This window comes from Physeter macrocephalus, unplaced genomic scaffold, assembly GCF_002837175.3.
Source record: "Physeter macrocephalus isolate SW-GA unplaced genomic scaffold, ASM283717v5 random_109, whole genome shotgun sequence".
NCBI classification, from domain to species: Eukaryota; Metazoa; Chordata; class Mammalia; order Artiodactyla; family Physeteridae; genus Physeter; species Physeter macrocephalus.
Window position 1 is genome coordinate 100,371 of NW_021145395.1, and position 5,716 is coordinate 106,086.

Genomic DNA, 5,716 nt, shown 5'->3' on the forward strand with positions numbered 1-5,716 from the left:
GTTTTTTTTCAAGTACTCCTGGGAAAGCAGTGTATTTGCAAATGCCGTAATTCCTCAGCTAAATACCAAGGATGGGGCTGACTGCATGTGAGAACATCCCCGCATCCCCCAATTCCAGAACCCCCAGCCCCAGAGGTAGACCGACTTGTTGGAGGAAGGTGGTCTGCTCACTCCGGCCCCCAGGAGCCCGGGGTGGGGCTCTCAGCCCCCCATCTCATCCTACCCCCAGGCCCACTCCCTGTCAGCTGCCCTGCCTCAGAGCCGGAAGGTGAAGTGAGGTAATGTCTCCATAGACCAGCGGTGGCCAGGAGATGAAAAGAATCTCAGAAACACTGTGTTAAATTTAAAGCAGACCCACCTGCCTTAGCCAGGCTGCAATTTCACTCAGAATAACCGGTTTGTTTTTCTTGGACATTCCAGGAACTCACTGGCCACCCCGTGTAAAACCCCAACAGGAATGTTAGGGGGGCCCCCTTGCAACTCAAACATTTGCTGCCTCGTTCTCCCTCAGGCCAGGGACTCCTGCCTCAGGCGGGGTCGGGCCTCTCTGGGGGTCACTTGAGGGCTCTCCCTTTACTCCCTGTGGCTCCTTTATCCCAGAGAGCCTGACCTGGTGCCCAGAGTTGTGGGGAAAGGTGGTCAAATGGGTAATAGCGTTCATCCAGCGCTCTCTCCGTGCCCTGCTAAACGCGTCGTTTACTGTCCTGTCCAGTCCTTACCACATCCCGGGAAGGTGTGTCGAAAGTGTTTACTGCTCCCTTTTTACAGATGGTAAAGCTGAGGCTCGGGGAGGTTACCTAACTTCTCCCAGGTCACCCAGCTGGGACTGAAGCCCCCCCCAGCGCTGGTCCGAAGCCCAGATTCCTCTGGCTACCCATCTGGTCACCCCACCCCTCCCCCAGCCTGCGGAGCTTCAGGGCCCCGGCTGAAAGGCGGTGTCCTTGTTGGTTATATTGTTGTGAAGGGAGTGCCCTGAGGACACCTGGGGGACAGTTGGTGAGAGGCGGTGCTGTAATCACAAGCCCTGCCTTCTGGTTTTGACACCCTCACTTTGCATTGGGTTGGCTTGGGGCCTTCCAGCCCCTGGGGTTTTTGCTGCTTCCGGGATCTGTTGAACCCCTGGCTCCCAGCAGGGCTAAGCGGCCCATGTGGTGAAACGGGCGTGGGCAGGGCCCGGCCTCTCTCCAGCCTCAGCTTCCTCTGTAAAATGGTAAATGGGGATGGAGAGGGGGAGGGGCGCGGGGCTCAGATGTCTCGGGCCTCTGTTTGCACCGGGATTCCTGCAGCTAGGCAGGGCCAGCAGGGGGAAAGCGGGTGCCTCTGGTGGGGTGGGGAGCCTGGAGCTGAGGCCTGGCAGGGGGACGGTGATAAGGGCCTTCTGAGGGGGGCCAGCTCAGGGGACAATGGGCTTAGTGTGGGAGGCCTGGGCTGTTGCTTTCCCTCTCTGCTCCCAAGAGAGGTTTCCATGGCACCCAGACCCGACTTGGACACAAGTGTCAATGGAGACATTGTGTGGGAGTCCTTGACTCCCAGCCCCTCTCTGGGGGGTGGGAGTGGGGGGGAGAACCCGCCCTAGGCCTGCAAATGGCCCCTAGCACCCTAGCCCCTAGTGCGGAGGGACGGTCTCTCCCAGCCAGGAAAACGGGGAAGATGTTGGGGGTTTTCCTGGGACGGGACTGTGTGAGGCCTCCATTGAGGCCTGCTCATCCCGGGAGGGGGCCAGCCAGGTGACACATATCCTTCTTGTTCATTTTTCCCAAACCTAAGCTAATAAAGGAACTCTCCCTTCTACTGACTCATCTGTAGGAATGATAAATTTTGGTGCCAAGTTTGGAGAAACGGGAGGCATTTTACAAATTACCAAGCCATGAGGACATGCCACTCACTTTTTTTTTTCTTAAAGAAAGAAGCATTGTAGCTAGTTAACCTACTTAAGCCTTAGCACACGGCAGCTAATGGCAAATGCTATCATTAATGTACAAACAAAATGCTGCGACAGTGGCCTGGGGGGTTCTAGGAAGGGTTTGTAGAAGAGCTGGTATAGGAGCTGGGCCTCAGCACGTACAGTCAGTAGGGGCAAAGGTGAAGAGGTGGGAATGTTTAGGGAATCTCGGGGCATGGGAGTGAGTAATGGAATATTTCCTACCATTTCAGTAAACAAAGGATGTCACCGTCATCAGCCATTGCAGCCACCACTGGTGAGCTGGTGAGCCCTGAGGGAGCTCAGGAAGGAAAAGAGTACCTGCCATCTAGCAGCCATCCGACTGCAGCCGCTCCCCACTGTGAACCCTGAGGAAACTCAGGATGCGGGGGTGGGGGTGGGGGGGTGGACGGGACAGGATACTGGCCCCAGATAGCAGAGGTGCAAAATCAAAGGAATGATTTAGGTGAGCCCAGATTCTTGCATCTTTCCATGCACAGAAAAGCGCGAAATTCCTTAACCGAGATATCTAGTTTTCTTAACAGTAATCTTTTCTTCCTACTACCTGCCCTTTGTTGCAAAACTGCTATATATCCTAGCTCCCTGCCTAGTCTCCTTGGAGCAGTTCTCTCAGGGTTACTTGAGATACTGCCTCCCGGGCTGAAGTCCTAAAAGTTCCCACCAAATAAAACATAACTCTCAACTTTTAGGTGGTGCATATATTTTTTTAGTCGACAGGCATGTGGTACCAGGTTATGGGAGATGAGGTTCCCACAGATCACATGACCCTGGATTGGGCTCACGAATCTAGACTTTGTTGGGCAGGTTGGGGAGACACTATTTAATTAAAATGGGTCTTCACAGAAATCAACCCATGTACCTGTGGTCAGTTAATCTACGACAAAGGAGGCAAGACTATACAATGGAGGAAAGACTGTCTCTTCAATAAATGGTGCTGGGAAAACTGGACAGCTACATGTAAAAAAAAATGAAATTAGAACATTCTTTCACCATATACACAAAAATAAGCCATCCGACTGCAGCCGCTCCCCACTGTGAACCCTGAGGAAACTCAGGATGCGGGGGTGGGGGTGGGGGGGTGGACGGGACAGGATACTGGCCCCAGATAGCAGAGGTGCAAAATCAAAGGAATGATTTAGGTGAGCCCAGATTCTTGCATCTTTCCATGCACAGAAAAGCGCGAAATTCCTTAACCGAGATATCTAGTTTTCTTAACAGTAATCTTTTCTTCCTACTACCTGCCCTTTGTTGCAAAACTGCTATATATCCTAGCTCCCTGCCTAGTCTCCTTGGAGCAGTTCTCTCAGGGTTACTTGAGATACTGCCTCCCGGGCTGAAGTCCTAAAAGTTCCCACCAAATAAAACATAACTCTCAACTTTTAGGTGGTGCATATATTTTTTTAGTCGACAGGCATGTGGTACCAGGTTATGGGAGATGAGGTTCCCACAGATCACATGACCCTGGATTGGGCTCACGAATCTAGACTTTGTTGGGCAGGTTGGGGAGACACTATTTAATTAAAATGGGTCTTCACAGAAATCAACCCATGTACCTGTGGTCAGTTAATCTACGACAAAGGAGGCAAGACTATACAATGGAGGAAAGACTGTCTCTTCAATAAATGGTGCTGGGAAAACTGGACAGCTAAAAAAATGAAATTAGAACATTCTTTAACATCATACATAAAAATAAACTCAAAATGGATTAAAGACCTAAATGTAAGACCAGATACTATAAAACTCTTAGAGGAAATCATAGGCAGAACACACTTTGACATAAATCGCAGCAATATCTTTTTAGAGCTGTCTCCTAGCATAATGGAAATGAAAAAAAATAAACAAATGGGACTTAATTAAACTCAAAAGCTTTTGCACAGCAAAGGAAACCATAAACAACATGAAAAGACAACCCACAGAATGGGAGAAAATATTTGCAAGCGATGTGACTGACAAGAGATTAGTCTCCAAAATTTACAAACAGCTCATCTCATGTGGCTCAGTATCAAAAAAAGCCCAAACAACCCAATCCAAAAATGGGCAGAAGACCTAAATAGACATTTCTCCAAAGAAGACATACAGATGGCCAAGAGACACATGAAATGATGCTCAACATCACTAATTATTAGAGAAATACAAATTAAAACTACAATGAGGTATCACCTCACACTGGTCAGAAAGGCCATCATCAAAAAATCTACAAACAATATATGCTGGAGAGGATGTGGAGAAAAGGGAACCCTCTTGCACTGTTGGTGGGAATGTAAATTGGTGCAGCCACTATGGGGAACAGTATGGAGGTTCCTTAAAAAAATAAAAATAGAGGGACTTCCCTGTTGGTGGGTAAGACTTCACACTCCCAATTCACGGGACCCAGGTTCGATCCCTGGTCGGGGAACTAGATCACACATGCATGCCGCAACTAAGAGTCCACGTGCACAGCTAAGAAGTCCGCATGCCGCAATGAAGATCCTGCATGCCACAACTAAGACCCAGCTCAGCCAAAATAAATAAATAAGTAAATAAATATTTTTAAAAACAAAAAACAAAACTAAAAATAGAGCTATCATATGATCCAGCAATCCCACTCCTGGACATATATCGGGAGAAAACCATGGTTCGAAAGGATACGTGCAACCCAATATTCATTGCAGCACTGTTTACAATAGCCAAGACATGGAAGCTACCTAAATGTCCATTGACAGATGAATGGATAAAGAACACGTGGTACATATTTAAATGGAATATTACTCAGCCATTAAAAAGAATGAAATAATGCCATTTGCAGCAACATGGATGGACCAGGAGATTAGCATACTAAGTGAAGTAAGTCAGACAGAGAATGACAAATATCATATGATATTGCTTATCCATGGAATCTAAAACAATGATATAAATTAACTTATTTACAAAACAGAAACAGACTCACAAACTTAAAGAATGCACTGGTTAGCACAAATTCATGTGCCTGATACACAGTGAGGCCAAACAAACCAAAACGTTGGAGTCTGGAACAGAGGAAGGTTTATTGCAGGGCCATGCAAAGAGATGGGTGGCTCATGCTCTAAAAACCCCGAGCTCCCTGAAGGGTTTTGGCAAAGCATTTATTTTTTTTTTTTTGTACTTGATATTTACTTTTATTCTGATTGTATAAGCATTGATTTTTTTTTTTCAAAAAATATGGAACGCCTCACGAATTTGCGTGTCATCCTCGTGCAGGGGCCATGCTAATCTTCTCTGTATCATTCCAATTTTAGTATATGTGCTGCCTAAGTGAGCACTGGCAAAGCATTTTTAAAAGCCAGGTTTGGGGCAGGGGGCAGGTTGCAGGGTATGTGATCAGCTCGTGCACAATTCTCTGATTGGCTGATGGTGAGGTAACAGGGTGGTGTCACAGGGGTTAACATTATCAACCCTTAGGCTCCAGGAGGCCTGGGGCTCTGTGCTCATGGCCAACAAGTAGTTAACATCTTCCATTTGGTGGGGGGTTTTCACATCTGTAAAACAACTCAGGAAATGTGCATCAAATACTGTTATCTATGTACTTCAGAGAGGAGCTAAAGCAGAGGATATGGGGGAAGGCCTGTCCCTGGAAGGCCCCATAGGGTCCAGCTTGGTTACAAACTTATGATTACCAGTGCGGGGGAAGGGTGGGGGGGGAGGGATAGATTGGGAGTTTGGGATTGACATGTACACACGGCTATATTTAAAATAGGGAACCAACAAGGACCTACTGTATAGCACAGGGAACTCTACTCTATACTCTGTAATAACCTA

General features: G+C 47.7%; 1 non-coding gene across 1 annotated transcript; it reads right to left on the reverse strand.

Moving 5' to 3' along the window:
• Positions 1-5,113: 5,113 nt before the first annotated feature.
• Positions 5,114-5,220, reverse strand: LOC112066528 (U6 spliceosomal RNA). The gene has a single exon (XR_002892705.1). It is a non-coding gene; the product is annotated as a U6 spliceosomal RNA (small nuclear RNA).
• Positions 5,221-5,716: the final 496 nt, after the last annotated feature.